Source organism: Bos mutus, chromosome 11 (genome assembly GCF_027580195.1).
Source record: "Bos mutus isolate GX-2022 chromosome 11, NWIPB_WYAK_1.1, whole genome shotgun sequence".
Taxonomy (NCBI): domain Eukaryota; kingdom Metazoa; phylum Chordata; class Mammalia; order Artiodactyla; family Bovidae; genus Bos; species Bos mutus.
Genome location: NC_091627.1, coordinates 84,729,500 through 84,747,391, shown reverse-complemented (window position 1 = coordinate 84,747,391; position 17,892 = coordinate 84,729,500). Strand labels below are relative to the sequence as shown.

General features: G+C 40.3%; 2 long non-coding RNA genes across 3 annotated transcripts in view; one reads left to right on the top strand and one right to left on the bottom strand.

Annotated features, from left to right (window-relative positions):
- Positions 1-17,892, top strand: part of LOC138989914 (uncharacterized) — a 52,483-nt gene that overhangs the window by 20,393 nt on the left and 14,198 nt on the right. The window lies entirely within an intron of this gene.
- LOC138989913 (uncharacterized) overlaps positions 1-17,892 on the bottom strand; it is a 38,931-nt gene that overhangs the window by 12,538 nt on the left and 8,501 nt on the right. The window contains exon 3 of one of the 2 annotated variants that reach the window (XR_011466105.1): positions 8,374-10,258. The exons of the other annotated variant lie outside the window; for it this stretch is intronic. This is a non-coding gene — a long non-coding RNA (uncharacterized lncRNA). Of the gene's footprint in view, positions 1-8,373; positions 10,259-17,892 lie in introns of those variants that run through there. 2 annotated transcript variants of the gene reach the window in all.

Genomic DNA, 17,892 nt, shown 5'->3' with positions numbered 1-17,892 from the left:
TGAGCTTTAAGCCAACTTTTTCACTCTCCTCTTTCACTTTCATCAAGAGGCTCTTTAGTTCTTCTTCACTTTCTGCCATAAGGGTGGTGTTATCTGCATATCTGAGGTTATTGATATTTCTCCTGGCAATCTTGATTCCTGAGTGACTAACTCTAACTAATTGATTAGTTTGCCCAGCCATTCACTGATATTTCCAATGACTTGAGAGAATTCAGCCAGAATGCACCCCCAAACATCTGCATCATGACTTTATCTCTTGATGAACCAGAGTACAAATGCTGTGAACAGAACCAACAGAGGTTCAGGTGGCAAATCAAACCAGAATTCATAAAGAAGTATTGGATGCACAGTAGCTAAATATACTTACGCTGCTATCACATGTGGATTGGTTTCCAAGTGCCAGACACTGTGGAGAGCTGTATGTGTTCTATTTCATTTTTTCTTCTTAGGCTGGGTTACATGGTAGTTAGCAACATGGACTCAGAACCAGAGTAGCGTGGCTCTGGTTCCTCGAGCAAGCAGTGGAAAATGTTTCATTTGCTGTGTCTGTAGAATGGAAATACAATACCTCACAAACTTAAAGTGAGAAATGAGTTAAATTAAAGCCCTTAGAATAGTACTTGCATGGAGACAGCACTCAGCATATGTTGGCCATTAATTTTCCTAATGACCCTGTGAGGTAAATATTGATACTATTATGATCATCATTTACTGTTTAGAAGATTGTGGCTTAGAGGTGGCACATAGCAGAAGTAGGCTTTGAAAGTAGGTCTGTTTGACATTAAAACCTGCCCTCCTCATCATTGCACTGTTCTGCCTTTCAGTTCAAAGATACACAGAATGGGCAAAGAATATATGGGGTGGAATACCACTGCTCAGATGACTTCCTGGGGCAGTCAGTGAATCTTTGCTGAGAGGCAGGGCAAAAATTCCTAGGCTGCTTCCATCCAGATGGAAATGTAAATGATGTGAAACTTTCAGTGAAGGCTTAACCACAGCCAGGTGATTCCTCTGGTGGTGATGAAAGTGTATGAATGAAGTATAGGAGCAGGGGAGCCTTCACGCACCTCCAACCCTTCCTGCCTCTCAGAACAATTACACCCCTTGGCACAAACCCATCAGAGACATCCATACACACTCACTCACAGCCTCAAAGAAAACCACACAGCTGACTTCCCTACCTGTTGGATAATAGAATTATTAAGCTTCTGCTGGGCATCTTTTCAAAAACCTTATGCACTATGTGTAATTATCTTACTTAAGAAGTGAAGAAATTAAGGTTCAGAGGAATTAGGTGAATTGTCCAACATTATTACACAGCTTGTAAATGGACAACCAGGATTCAAACACTCGTCTATATCTTAATCCCACACCCATGTTACCTCACTTTTCAGGGATTGTTCCTTTGGTTTGGGAAATTACAAAGTCACGATTTCTCCTGATTGCTTTTTGCTGTAATCTTTTGACCGTCTCTTTTGTTGTTGTTATTAATTTTATTCAAGAGCAAGAACATGCTGTGGAATCCTTGGAGTAGCACCAGAGACTGTGTTCTCATTTAAGAGGTTGCATCACTGGATTATCTGTGGACCGTTAATCCGCCATGCTCTCTTTCTTCCCCTTCCTACCTCATTATATTTGACATCTGATTATTAGAATCTTTTTAGGGGTTTTTAAACACACTTGTGGGAAAATGCTAGTTCAAATGGTTACAGGCAGACATTTGTGTTATAAAAAGGGAAGGAAGTCACCTTGGGGAATTCGATTTATGTATACTGCAAAGATTTTCTTAAAATTTTCCACAAGATATACATGATTTCACAAGCAAAATGATTAGTCAATCCAGTAGCAAAATTAAGACTGGTTGTTGGACTTGTTATTTTAAGCTCGCTGCAAGGTATTTGCTTGTGTACCACAAAGCCTATGGGACAGTTGGAGGACTTGAACTGACTCACCATCACTCTTGAGTAAAAGGACTGAAGCTTTGTAAATCTTGTCCTTCACCCTCCAGCTCTGACCCTACTGTCCATTTCCTATAGGGAATGAGCATGTTGCCTGCAGTAGATGTTTGTCAAACATTTTAATACCATCTCATCACTGTGATGATTAACAAATGTGTTCTTTTGTAATTAGGGTACACTATGAAGTCCAGCATCAGATTGTCTGTGGTTCAGATCCTGGCCCTTATACATATGAGTACATAAAGGGCATGCACTGCATGCATGTTGAAACACAAATGGTAATCTCATCCTTTAATACTGAAATGGTTTTATTGTCCTCTACTGGCAAGGATGGCTAATAGCTATCTTGCTTTTATTTCCATAAATATATTTATATAATATGTGTAATAGATATAAATATATTTACATATACAATATCTATTCTATATGGCATCCATAATGCCATCTATAGCAATTTTGAGATTTGAAAGCATTAATTCCAGTAATCTAATTCAGGAATAAATCACATAACCACCAATCCCTGTCAACCTTTTCTCCAGTGACCAACCCCCACCCCCAATTTCATGTAAATAACAAACACTCTGGAATATTTTATCTACAGGAAACACTGTTGAGTACAGGAGTAGTAACTGCATTTGCTTATCTTTTTTTCACTCAAGAAGGCTTTAAATGTTTTTATGCTTTAAAAACATAAAGAAAGAAATCTGGAAGGACTTATCTCTGTCATGACATCATCTGTAAAAAGTGATTTTTAAGATGGAGCCTTCTTAAGAAATAAAATCTGTTGATTTTAGCATTCACCTCTCACTTTCATTAAAAACGGAGTTGTCATCTTAGACTCAAGCTTTTCCTGGAGATAGAGATTCCACCAGGGGAAGCAATATGTGAAGTTATTGCAAGAAGGTTTTTTTGTGTGTGTGTGTGTGTGAAATCGTGACTCTTGCCAGAGATGTCATATGCTTTAGTTAATTTCCTTCCCAGGAACTAGGAAACATTCCCAACCCCAGATATGTACAACTGGAAGGCTATTCAGAAATCAGTAGCATGGGGCTGGAGACTGAATTTTGCATACTTCATTTGTTTCTGGAGATAAAGCCTCTATTCTATTTTCCTCAAGGTGAAAGTCTAATTCACTTTGAAAATCTGAAAGCCTTATTCCATTGGAAGAAAATAATTATGATTTCTGTCACAGTTATTACTATTTATACCATAATAAATTTACTTAAGGAAGAGGATAGCCTCTGCTGGACTCCTTCCAGAGTTCCCTAAGGAATAAAACCATACAACTGACAGCCCATGGGACATTGTGTTCTGCCTTTTCCTTCTCAGTCCTTTGGTGTTTAAGCTATCCACCACAACACTGTTGATTAGCAACTCTGCACGTACGCAGTGCAACAGTAATTAATGTTCCCCATGTTGACTCTCAGGAACCACAATACCATGAAGTACCCTTCAGGATTGTCAGGGAGAAATTAAATTACACTCAATACAGTTTGAGAGCAATTTTGCTAGTGGTTTAGGGCACCTCTACAGGGAGGTGCTAAGGTCTGAAGTCAGCTCCTACCAGTTTGTGAGAGCTGATTGTTAAGTAATAAACAATTGTGTGAGCCAGATGTTAAACCTTTGGAATTGGGCCATTGTGGGAGTATTGATATCACAGGAATTGGCATCTATTAAAAATCAGTTTGTTTGTTTTTTCTTTCAGGGTACTGGTTTATCAGCACACCGTTGTCTCTCTGTACCTTTGAACTGCATAATCTAATTAATACTCATTAACTAGGGCTCAGGATGGACAACAGTTTACTGATGAATTTTGCTAGGTTGAAAAGCCCGTTAATACATGTTTTAGTTCTCTATGGCTGCTGTACCACAAACCTGGTGACTTAAAGCAATTAAACTTTATTATCTCATAGTTCTAGATGTAGAAGTTCAAGCTCAGTATCACTGAGTCAAATTCAAGGTGTTGGCAGGACTGTGTTCCCTCCAGAGTCTCCAGAGGAGAAGCTGTTTCCAGCATTTTCCAGTTTCTGGTGGCTGCTAGCATTCCTTGGTTTCTGGTTTCATCACCCCAATAATCAAGGTCAGTTCAAGGCCAGCATCTGTAAATTTCTCTCTGTTCTATCTTCACATTGCCTTTGTATGAGTGTGTGTGTGTGTGTGTGTGTGTGTGTGTGTGTGTGTAAACTTCCTCTCTCCTGTAAGGACACTTCTGATTGCATTTTGGGCCCATACCAGTAATCCAAAATAATCTCCTCCATCTCAAGATCTTTAACTTAATCCTATCTGCAAAGACTGATTTTTCAAATAGTATAACATTTGTAGGTCCCAGGAATTAGGACCTGGCATCTTGGGAGGGCTATTTTAAGCCTCCCACAACACCCACCTCAGCAGACTCTTATATACACAGATGTACTGTATTTTATATAACATCCTTAACTAGTCTTAATGATAGGAACAAATTTTTAATAATGGTAGGGGCAGCTTTTTTTATTGAGTACTTCCTATATACTGGGCACAGTACTCAGCACATAGTAATCTGTTCATCTCAACTATTATTCCTTCCCAAATCTGGACATGTGTGTTCCAATCTCATAAATTCTTTCTGGAGTTCCAGAATCTAAGGAGATATGTCACAATATACATGTCCTGCCTCCCTCCAACCGCCACCTCAGTCATTCCCTGGGGCTCTTCGTGCAACTATTTCCAGGACTTCCAGTTTATGTAGCTTACTCTTCCTAGCCTAGTTCCATAGTTTCCAATTCTGTCCTTTGGTTATTTTAGTGAGATTACCTCCAATATCAACACAGGGCTTGATTAAAGGGACTATGGAGAGTATATCTATTGGCTGGGAATGACTCCTTGGCCAAGTGAGTGGAAGTCTCTGGGCCACGATCAGTTCCATGTGTTAGGTTGCTTCCATGTATTAGCTATTATAATTTAGGGTTGCTGTGAGCATTGGGGTTCATGTATCTTTTCAAATTAGAGCTTTCTCTGGATATGCTCGGGAGTGGGATTGCTGGATCATATGGTAACTCTATTTTTAGTTTTTTCAGGAACCCTCATGCTATTTTCCATAATGGTTTTACCAATTTACATTCCCACCAACAGTGTAGGAGGGTTCCCTTTTCTCCACACCTTCTCTAGCATTTATTATTTGTAGACCTTTTAATGTTGGCGTTCTGACTTGTGTGAAGTGATACTTCATTGTAGTTTTGATTTGCATTTCTCTAATAATTAGCAAAGTTGAGCATCTTTTCATGTGCCTATTGACCATCTGTATATCTGGTTTGGAGAAGTGTATATTTAGGTCTTCTGTCCCTTTTTTGGATTGGGTTGTTTGATTTTTTATTATTAAGGTGTATGAGCTGTTTGTATATTTTGGAAATTAAGCCCTTGTTTGTCCAATTACAAACAAAACACCATCTTTCACTAGACACTTGAAAAATACAATGCTTTCCATTTTTCCCTTTCCAGTTCCGCAGGGCAGCAGCAATACAAATATTATCTTTTTCTTCTCTGGGAAGGATTTTCTGACTTTGACAGGTCCCTGCCCTTTCTCTCCTACAGAACCTGTGAACTTCATCTCAGTTAAGCTAGAGTAACTGTCACTCAAAATAACCTTTGCTTTGTCTACATGCTTATCTCTGTACCTCAAGACCTTCAGCTGCTTGAGAACAAGGATATCTTATGTCATTATTGACTGGGGGATTTTTGCAGAAACTAAAGCCTGTGGCCAGCAATTTTTATTTTGGCCAGCTAAAAATTAATTCTGTTATTTCTCTAGCACTTTGTTAGTTATTCCATTCAACAGTTACACCTGTAACACCTGTGAAGTCTTCTCCAGTACTGTGAGTTTCATTTTCACTTTCTGTATCAGAATCAATAGTTTTTTTTTGGAGGGGGTGCTTTTTCTTGGTTTAATATTCATATTGTCTGAATCAGAACTATATTCTGAAGAACTGCCATCTTCTGAGACACTAGTGTATCTAGTGTCTCACCAGACAATCAGAGATAGTACTCATAAAATTCACCAAAAAATTCTTCACTGCAAATTCCATGATGCATCATTTTTGAAAATTTTATGGTAATAAACTTGAGTTTATAATATACACAAGTTTGGAACAAAAACCTAATGGAGCAAAATGTGAATAACAACAATCATAAGTTGTCTAATTAACCCTGATCAATTTTAAACTCTAACAGCTTTGCATGGTGTTGTTAATTGTATCACTCTCTAAAAATATACTGATATGTCTCCGGTCAATAATGTGTTATTTTTTAATCTTTACTAACTAGCATAATTCCTAGATCATGAAATAAGCCCTAAGCATCCTCTCTGAATTGAATTTAAATAAGGTTTCAACTTTTTGAAAGGGAAACAAAAAAAAGAACAGATTGAATATTTACTCTAACTCTTAAGGGAAAAGCAATTGGTATCATTGCTGGGTTTTTTTTGTTTTTCACATTCCTTCCTAAACTTTCTTTACTTTGGCTTTCGCTTCACTCTTGGGACAGAGAGAGGCAGTGTTCAACTTTTGTGATTTTAGACCCCCTCTGAAAGACTGATTACTGACACTTTGAATTTTGGTTTTTAATTTCATTATTTTGTGACTCAGAGTAGGGGGAATTTTGGTTAATTTGTTGGGGAGTAACTTTGGTTTACTGTCGACACTACAAGTCGATATTTGAGTTAAGTCTTTTACATGTGTAGACTTATTTAACCCTTTCCACAACTCCATGAAGTAGGTACTTTATAGCTAAAGAAACTGAGGCACAGAGAATAACCGCATCAGGGCTGTAATAGGTTTTACCCTGGGACTTCAAGACTTTAAAGTCTAAGTTTTGAACATCACATTACACTGCTTCTAGAGTCAACTGTTTTCTTAAGCTGTATTAGAGAAATGTTTCTAAAAGAGAAGGTAATTCAGCCTTTTACTAAATCCTGAATGAGCACTGTCATAGCTCAGGCTTCCATAGCAAAATACCATCACTCAGTGACTGAAACAGGAGACTAGAAACTCCAAGATCAAGGTGCTAGTAGATTCAGTTCCTGGTGAATTCAGTTCCCGGCTCCTCTGTGTGCTCACACAGCCTCTCCTTGGTGAATGCATGTGGAGAAGAGAAAGAAATTTCTCTCTGCTTTCCTCTTCTTATAAGGACATTAACCTCAAATGAGGGCCCCACCCTCATGACCTTGTCCAAACCTAATTACCTCCCAAAGACCCCATCTCCAAATACCATCATATTGCAGGTTAGGGCTTCACTATGTGTGTTGGGGGGTGGAGGTGGGAGGGGACACACAAACATTCAGTCTATAGCATGTACTAACTAGATTTCTCTGGAATATGTTAGACTAAATTCTGACAAGAAAGAAAGAAAGAAAAGAGCACAATAAAGCCTGGACTAGGGAGAGGCAAACAAGTGACCAGAGGCCCAGCATTCTAGGAGGCACCCATCCTCAGGCGCTCACCCTGCAAGGCCACGAACCTGCACCCCTTGCCTGCCTCAGCCTGGCCCCAGCCCTGCTGCTCTTCCTTTGTTCTTGGGGAACTCAGCATCTAGCAAGGATGTGCTATCAGTGTGGGTCAGATCAAGAGAGAGAAACCACACTAATCACTCAGTGTGTCTCCTCCCCAACCCCCCAGTACACACTGTTGTTCAGTCACTCAGTCGTGTCTGACTCTTTCCAACCCCATAAACTGCAAGACTACAGCATTCCAGGCTTTCTTGTCCTTCACCATCTCCTGGAGTTAGCTCAAACTCATGTCCCTTGAGTTGGTGATGTCATCCAGTCACTTCGTCCTCTGTTGCCCCCTTCTCCTCCTGCCCTCAGTCTTTCCCAGCATCAGGGTCTTTTCCAGTAAGATGGCTCTTCACGTCAGGTGGCCAAAGTATTGGAGCTTCAGCTTCAGCATCAGTCCTTCCAATGAATATTCAGGGTTAATTTTCTTTAGGATTGATTGGTTTGATCTCCTTGCTGTCCAAGGGACTCTTAGAGTCTTCACCAGCACCACAGTTTGAAAGCATGAATTCTTCGGCGCTCAGCTTACTTTATGGTCCAACTCTCACATTTGTACATGACTACTAGAAAAATCATAGCTTTGACTAGACAGACATTTATTGGCAAAATAATGTCTCTGCTTTTTAATATGCTGTCTATGTTTGTCATAGCTTTTCTTCTAAGGAGCAAGCGTCTTTGAGTTTCATGGCTGCAGTCATCATCCACAATGATTTTGGAGCCCAAGAAAATAAAGTCTGTCATTGCTTCCATTGTTTCCCCATCTATTTGCCATGAAATAATGGGACTGGATGCCATGATCTTAGTTTTTTGAATGTTGAGTCTTAAGCCAACTTTTTCACTCTCCTCTTTTACTTTCATCAAGATGCTCTTTAGTTCTTCACTTTCTGCCATTAGGATGGTATCATCTGCATATCTGAGGTATATTTCTCCCAGCAATCTTGATTCCAGCTTGTTCTTCATCCAGCCTGGCATTTTGCATGATGTACTCTGCATAAAATTAAAACCCTAACCTCCAATGTAATGGTATTTGAAAATGGGGTCTTTGGGAGATAATTAGGTTTAGATGAGATCATGAGGATGGGGCCCTCATTTGGGGATTAGTGATTTGAACAGGGGAAGTTTAGTATAAAGAATTATTAACTAGCAGTCTATCGTTTAGAAACCCATGAGGATGCAGAAGGAGAAAATATGACAAGTCAAGCCAAGGAGTTTTGACCTTCAGGATAAGAGTGAAGATTTTGTTTTTCCCTCTGGGCTGTGCCTGAGTGAGCATGACTTGCCCCATTTATTAGGCAACATTAGACTCGGCAGCATTTTCCTTTCAGATCGACCCAAGCATTTAGGCTATTTAAAAAATCTAAATAACATCTCAGTCAAACTAACATTCCAAGAGAGAAATGTTTTTTAATCTGTCTTTTCCCAGAACACCCTTTTGGCCTGGGAGGAAGTACAAATAGGCTGGGTGATGGGCAATTACTTGAAGGTTTATGGGAATCCAGAGGTTTTGGCAAAGGTACATATAAATCTCAAAGAAGAATTAAATATAATTGGAAATTACACAAACCGTACAGTAGAATTTGAATGCAGGTCAAATCACAACAGCTGTTTGCTATCTCTCATTTAAGCTACAATAACAGAATTGCTTAAACAAATTCTCTTCCTTTCTTGAACTTTCAAAGTATTTATTATTTGCATAATGTTTAATCTCCAGTTCCAGAGGAAATTCCCAAAGGGAGAGACAACACAGAAGCACTTTAAGTTTCAACCCCATGGAAAAGAGGACAGAGGGAGTATGCTGGATCTTCAGCTTTGGAGCCTATGTTCTCAAGAGAATTCTAAATATTGGTGGTCATTTTGTTGAATATTCAGCAGAGGGGTGGATGGCTGAGAGAACACAATCCCAAACATTTGCACAATATATTCGAACTAGGTCAAAGGTACGGCTCCAATTAAGGGATGATATCCAACCCTGTGTTTATAAATCTGGAATATTTCAAGAAAGATTTATTCTTTGCTTTGCAAGGGCTAAATCCTTATTCTCAGAAGCCTGGAGTACATCGTACCTGCACAAGGAAATCTTTGAGTATCTTGCATTTCATTCAATTCAGTTCAGTTCAGTCGCTGAGTTGTGTCTGACTCTTTGTGACTCCATGAACCTCAGCACACCAGGCCTCCCTGTCTATCACCAACTCCCAGAGTTCACCCAAACTCATGTCCATTGAGTCGGTGATACCATCCAGCCATCTCATCCCCTGTCGTCCCCTTCTCCTGCCCTCAATCTTTCCCAGCATCAGGGTCTTTACAAATGAATCAGCTTTTCACATCAGGTGGCCAAAATATTGAGTCTCAGCTTCAACATCAGTCCTTCCAACGAACACCCAGGACTGATCTCCTTTAGGATGGACTGGTTGGATCTCCTTGCAGTCCAAGGGACTCTCAAGAGTCTTCTCCAACACCACAGTTCAAAAGTATCAATTCTCCTGCGCTCAGCTTTCTTCATAGTCCAACTCTCACATCTATACATGACTACTGTAAAAACCACAGCCTTGACTAGACAGATCTTTGTTGGCAAATTAATATCTCTGCTTTTTAATATGCTGTCTAGGTTGATCATAACTATCCTTCCAAGAAGTAAGCGTCTTTTAATCTCATGGCTGCAATCACCATCTTCCTTTACATAGAGGCTGTTTATTTGCTGTAATTTGCAGGGATCCAGGAAGATCTTGGCCGAGGAAGGGGCAGTGGGTTTGAAGTGCATCTCCAGAACTCAATATTTGACCTGTAAAATTTTAAGGTACTGGGCTCAATCCATGGCTCTCAGCCTGGCTGCATTTTAGAATTACCTGGGGAAGCTTTAAAGTAATACACAACCCTCGATCCCACTTCAAACTAATTAAATCAGGATTTTTGGCAGGTGGGCCCAGAATGTTAGCATTTAAAAACAAACAAACAAACAAACAAACAAAAATTTCCTAAGTGGTACCACTGTGTAGCAATTTTTGAGAGTCACTTGTAGCTCTAATATATAATGCTATTGATTCCTCTGTGATGAGTATCTTGTGGATAAACCTTTGCACACATTTCAAAATTGTTTTTAGGGACTTCCCTGGTGGTCCAGTGGCTAGGACTCTGCACTCCCAATGCAAGGAGTGCAAGTTCAATTCCTGGTCAAGGAACTAGATCCCACATGCCACAACTGAGAGTTGGCATGCCTCAACAAAGATCCCAAGTGCCACAACTCAGACCCAGCCTAGCTAAATAAATAAATAAATAAAATTAATGTTTTTTTAAAATAGTTTTTTATCAGGATAAGCTCTCATTGGGGCTCCCCTGGTGGCTCTGACAATAAAGAATCTGCCTGCAATGCAGGAGACCTAGATTTGATCCCTGGATTGGGAAGGTCCTCTGGAGAAGGGAATGGCTACCCACTCCAGTATTCTTGCCTGGAGAATCCCCATGGACAGAGGAGCCTGGTGGGCTACAGTCCACAGGGTAACAAAGAGTCGGACACGTCTGAGCAACTCACACAGATAGAAACTCTCATTGAGAGTCAACTGTATGTGAACGTGTGTGTGCATTTGGATGAAGTGTAAATAGCACACAAAGATGTACACACAAATACAAATGTACTAGAGTACAGGGAGAAAGGGAATTTTCCTTTAAAATTTCTGAAATGTGATACTGTTTTCATTACAAAATAACACGAGTTACCAAACACTCCCTCCCCAGTTGCCCTTTTTGCATTTTTGGGTTTGGGCTGCTTTCAGAAGGCTGTTGAAGACTGCACCCTGAACATGATAAAGGCATCTGTGTTGTTATTTGCTCAGAGCTGGCCTTCTCAAATAACTTTCTGTCCTGAGAAAGCATTGCACGAAGAAGTTCAAAGTTCTATGTGGGTTGAGGACCTAAAATAAAGTGGTCATTCAATGCATATTCAATTATGATGACTAACTGTATCTTATAACTTTGTTCTGAAATCCAGTACTCGATGCATAGATCATGGATCATATTCATTAACCATGGGATCATAAATATTCATTTAATGTCTGTCTTCATTAGGTGGTTATTAACATGTCAAAGATATTTGTGGAGAAAATGAAAGTGATAAATTCTATCTATATTTACTCTTATTTGAAAGGCTAATTTATTTTTAGAGTATTTTTTGATAAAAATCCTTTAATAAAAGGAAGTTTACTTTAGAAATAGTCCTCTGCTTTTAAGCTAATAATTTTGCACAAAGAGAGTTTATTGATGCTTTGCCTGCCAGATGGATATTAGTCAAATGATGGACCTTGTAAATAGTCCAGTTCAGAGAAGGATAACATAAAGCACTGCTCTTCAAAGACTAAATTGGTGCCTTCTCTATTGACAGTACTTTGGAGTTGTTTTAGAGCTGGCAGTGTTTTTTCTTCACCCTTACCTGAGCCCCTTGGTGATCAATAACCCCAAGATGGGTGCCTGGGGTTGGTATATAGTCTCTGAATAGAAGAGGGAAAGGATGGGCAAGCTTTGTCTTCAAAGGACCATTCAACTCTGGTGCTGTTGCTCTAAAGCAGCCATAGACAATATGTAAACGAACAGATGCGACTGAGTCCAAAAAACTTTATTAAAAAACACAGGTGGCAGGTTATATTAGGCTTATTAGGCCATGGTGTATAGAAAAGAGCAAGCCCAACAGGGTATCAGGCTGGTGCTCAGGTTGCAGTGAGAGGGCACAGGCCAGGACTGGACATTTTAGCTACAGTGCACGAAGTCAATGTGTGTTGGGGCTCTATATGAGCAAGTAGGTCCACTGTGGTAGGAAGAGTCATGAGAATGCATGAATAATAACAGTGGGGTACTATGAATGGCTGGCATTTACAGAGGACTTGCTGTGAAACTTGTGTTAAATACTTTACATGTTATTTTCACAATCTCATGTAACCTTTTTTTAATAAATTTATTTTTTAATGAAGGATAATTGCTTTATAGAATTTTGTGTTTTCTGTCAAATTTCAACATGAATCAGCCATAAGTATACATATGTCCCCTTCCTCTTGAACCTCCCTACCAACCCCTCCCCTCTAGGTTGATACAGAGCGCCTGTTTGAGTTCCTTGAGACAAACAGCAAATTCCCATTGGCTATGTTTTACATATGGTAATGTAAGTTTCCATGTTACACTCCATACATCTCACCCTCTCCTCCCCTCTCCCCGTGTCCATAAGTCTGTTCTCTATGTCTATTTCCTCATTGCTGCCCTGCAAATAAATTCTTCAGTACCATTTCTAGATTCTGTATATATACATTAGTATACAATATTTATCTTTCTCTTTCTGACTTACTTCACTCTGTATAATAGGCTCTAGGTTCATCCACCTCCTCATGTAATCTTTATAATAACTTGATAATCTCATAGAATTGCTGTAATAACTTGAGGTAGGTGTTATTATATTCCCATTTTATAGATGAGATTGAGGCATTTAGAGGCTAAATAAATTTCTCAGTGACATATAGCTAGTAAGTGGCATAGCTGAGATGTGAATCCATTTAGACAGTGTAACTTTAGAGGCTGCTCTTCTATGCATTTCAGAATTTTCTTGAAGAGATCTCTAGTCTTTCCCATTCTATTGTTTTCCTCTATTTCTTTGCACTGATTGCTGAGGAAGGCTTTCTTATCTCTCCTTGCTATTCTTTGGAACTCTGCATTCAAATGGGAATATCTTTCCTTTTCTCCTTTGCTTTTCATTTCTCTTCTCACAGCTATTTGTAAGGCCTCCTCAGACAGCCATTTTGCTTTTTTGCATTTCTTTTCCATGGGGATGGTCTTGATCACTGTCTCCTGTACAATGTCACGAACCTCTGTCCATACTTCATCAGGTACTCTGTCTATCAGATCTAGTCCCTTAAATCTATTTCTCACTTCCATTGTATAATCATAAGGGATTTGATTTAGGTCATACTTGAATGGTCTAGTGGTTTTCCCTACTTTCTTCAATTTAAGTCTGAATTTGGCAATAAGGAGCTCATGATCTGAGCCACAGTCAGCTCCTGGTCTTGTTTTTGCTGACTGTATAGAGCTTCTCCATCTTTGGCTGCAAAGAATATAATCAATCTGATTTCGGTGTTGACCATCTGGTGATGTCCATGTGTAGAGTCTTCTCTTGTGTTGTTGGGACAGAATGTTTGCTATGACCAGTGTGTTCTCTTGGCAAAACTCAATTAGCCTTTGCCCTGCTTCATTCCATATTCCAAGGCCAAATTTGCCTGTTACTCCAGGTGTTTCTTGACTTCCTACTTTTGCATTCCAGTCCCCTATAATGAAAAGGACATCTTTTTTGGGTGTTAGTTCTAAACAGTCTTGTAGGTCTTCATAGAACCATTAACTTCAGCTTCTTCAGCGTTACTGGTTGGGGCATAGGCTTGGATCACCATGATATTGAATGGTTTGCCTTGGAAACAAACAGAGATCATTCTGTCGTTTTTGAGATTGCATCCAAGTACTGCATTTCAGACTCTTTTGTTGACCATGATGGCTACTCCATTTCTTCTAAGTGATTCTTGCCCACAGTAGTAGATATAATGGTCATCTGAGTTAAATTCACCCATTCCAGTCCATTTTAGTTCCCTGTTTCCTAGAATGTTGACATTCACTCTTGCCATCTCCTGTTTGACCACTTCCAATTTGCCTTGATTCATGGACCTAACATTCCAGGTTCCTATGCAATATTGCTCTTTACAGCATCGGACCTTGCTTCTATCACCAGTCACATGCACAACTGGGTATTGTTTTTGCTTTGGTTCCATCCCTTCATTCTTTCTGGAGTTATTTCTCCACTGATCTCCAGTAGCATATTGGGCACCTACAGACCTGGGGAGTTCCTCTTTTAGTATCCTATCATTTTGCCTTTTCATACTGTTCATGGGGTTCTCAAGGCAAGAATACTGAAGTGGTTTGACATTCCCTTCTCCAGTGGAACTGGAAAATTCTGTGGAAAGTTCTGAAAGAGATGGGAATACCAGACCACCTGACCTGCCTCTTGAAAAACCTATATGCAGGTCAGGAAGCAACAGTTAGAACTGGACATGGAAAAACAGACTGGTTCCAAATAGGAAAAAGGAGTACGTCAAGGCTGTATATTGTCACCCTGCTTATTTAACTTATATGCAGAGTACATCATGAGAAATGCTGGGCTGGAAGAAGCACAAGCTGGAATCAAGATTGCCGGGAGAAATATCAATAACCTCAGATATGCAGATGACACCACCTTTATGGCAGAAAGTGAAGAGGAACTAAAAAGCCTCTTGATGAAAGTGAAAGAGGAGAGTGAAAAAGTTGGCTTAAAGCTCAACATTCAGAAAATGAAGATCATGGCATCCGGTCCCATCACTTCATGGGAAATAGATGGGGAAACAGTGGAAACAGTGTCAGACTTTCTTTTTTTGGGCTCCAAAATCACTGCAGATGGTGATTGCAGCCATGAAATTAAAAGACACTTACTCCTTGGAAGGAAACTTATGACCAACCTAGATAGCATATTCAAAAGCAGAGATATTACTTTGCCAACAAAGGTCCGTCTAGTCAAGGCTATGGTTTTTCCAGCAGTCATGTATGGATGTGAGAGTTGGACTGTAAAGAAAGCTGAGCACCAAAGAACTGACACTTTTGAACTGTGGTGCTGGTGAAGACTCTTGCAAGTCCCTTGGACTGCAAGGAGATCCAACCAGTCCATTCTAAAGGAGACCAGCCCTGGGATTTCTTTGGAAGGACTGATGCTAAAGCTGAAACTCCAGTACTTTGGCCACCTCATGTGAAGAGTTGACTCATTGGAAAAGACTCTGATGCTGGGAGGGATTGTGGGCAGGAGAAGAAGGGAACGACAGAGGATGAGGTGGCTGGATGGCATCACTAACTCGATGCACATGAATTTGAGTGAACTCCGGGAGTTGGTGATGGACAGGGAGGCCTGGCGTGCTGCGATTCATGGGGTCGCAAAGAGTCAGACACAACTGAGCGGCTGAACTGAACTTCTATGCATTATGACCTCCTGCTCCAGGTCAGAGCCATGTCCAAAGTCATCATAGCTGGCAGAAAATAGAAGGGTCTCTATCTAGGTACTTTTGTCTTGGTTCTGGTTCTAGGGATTCACTGTGCTGAAAATAGACCAAGAATAGAGCCCTGGGGTGTACATTGTGGGGAGACTATTCTCCATGGGCTTTCATGTTTCTGCATGTCTTCAACCAAAGGCATTGGCAGCCTTTGGTTGAGCAGTGTCTTTTCAAGTGTATTTGTATATTGAACAGCCCTGGCAATTAGAAATAGTGTCTTCCTCTGGAGCAGAAGGAGGTTTTGTTTACTGTACTTTATAATAAAGACCATGTCTCCCTCTGGGGCAAAGTTGGGCAAGTTCACTAGCAGCCCATTGTAGAAGATTGGGGTTCTTCAGCTGTGTTGGAACCCAGTGTGTGTGTGGTTTCCATCTGGGCTACTGTGTCACCCCTTGGGTCTTGGGGCTAAGGGGGAGTGACATGAACATGAAGCTCATGTTGCTTGGTGTGTGAAGCATAGAAAAGTCTTTTGTCTTTGGCCCAGGAGTCTCGTTTTGTCCACTACCATCCTTGACTCTGTGGCAGCTAACTTGTTATTGTGTAAAAAGGCTAAAATCTTAGATCTTCCACAATTCTTAGGACATATACAGGAGGTACAATGGGTTATGAAGGCTGGTCTGAGGGTAAAGGCTGTCCAACTCCTGGCTTGGCTCCATGCCTTTAAAATTTTGGATGTATGTTGTTGTTGTTCAGATGCTAAATTGTGTCTGACTCTTTGTGACCCCATGGACTGCAGCACACCAGGCTTCCCTATCCTTCACTAACTCCCAGAGTTTGCTTAAATGCATGTCCACTGAGTTGATGATGCCATCCAACCATCTTATCCTCTGACTCCCCCTTCTCCTTCTGCCTTCAATCTTTCCCAACATCAGGGTCTTTAACAAATGAGTTGGCTCTTTGCATCAGGTGGCCAAAGTATTGGAGCTTTGGCTTCAGCATCAGTCCTTCCAATGAATAATCAGGGTTGGTTTCCTTTGGGATTGGCTAGTTGATCTCCTTGCTGTACAAGGGACTCTCAAGAGTCTTCTCCAGCACCACAGTTTGAAAGCATCAATGGGTGAATGTGGGCCATGCTGTGATCTGAATGTTTCTGTCTCCCCAGTTCATATGTTGAACTCTTACCCCACAAGGTGATGGTATTAGAAGGTAGGGGTCTTTAAGAGTTGTTTAGGTCATGAGGGCAGAACCCTCATGAGTGAAATTAGTGCCCTTGTAAAAGAAGCCTCAGTGAAAAAATGGTGTATAAGAAGTGGACTCTCAAAAAAAAAAAAAAAAAGAAGTGGACTCTCATCAGATGCTGAATCAGCTGGTATCTTGATCTTGGACTTTTCAGCCTCCAGAATTGTGAGAAATAAATTACTGTTATTTGTAAGCTACTCAGTTTATAGTGATGGCTCAGACAGTAAAGCGTCTGCCCGCAATGCGGGAGACCTGGGTTCGATCCCTGGGCTGGGAAGATCCCCTGGAGAAGGAAATGGCAACCCACTCCAGTACTCTTGCCTAGAAAATTCAACGGATGGAGGAGCCTGGTGGGCTACAGTCCATGGGGTTGCAAAGAGTCAGACACAACTGAGTGACTTCACTTTCTTTATTTTCTTTCAGTTAATAGTATTTGTGTTACAGCAGGCAAAACAAAGGCCAGCAGGCCTACACTGACGTCAGAGAGAGGCGAGGCTCTGTAAGCACCTGTAGCTCTTGCTCCTCTAACTAGCAGAGTGTTACGATCCTCTGAGAAGTTCTAAGACGGACCACAAGGAGTTACAGCTGTACAGTTGATTCATTGGAATGATCTTCAATGAACCATAGCTGTAACATAAATACTACATTCCAGCAACCTAATATAGTGGCTCTGGAACCTAGCTGCTCATCAGAATCACATGATAATATTAAAATAACTTTTAAAAACAACAGATTCTTGAGCACCACCTCATACAGAATGAATCAAAATAACTGAGGGTGAGGCTCAGAAATCAGTATTTTAGAGCAGTTTCCCACATTATTTACATGTGGTTATTCCCTGCACTATTCTAATGATAAGGATCAAATAACTTATACCATAACAAATCCTACTGCTTCTCTGTAACTAAGTTTCTTCATTTGTTACAAAATAGAATTGTGTTGGTCAGTTTGGTGGCAATTGGCCACATGTGGCTATTTAAAATAAAATCAATCAACAGTTAAATACAGTTTAAAATTCAGTTCCTCAGTTGCATTAGCTACATTTCATGTAGTTAATCACTACGTGTGGCTAGTGGCTAAAGCATCATAGAGTGCAGACATAGAACGTTACCATCATCACAGAACGTTCTATTGGATATCTTATTAT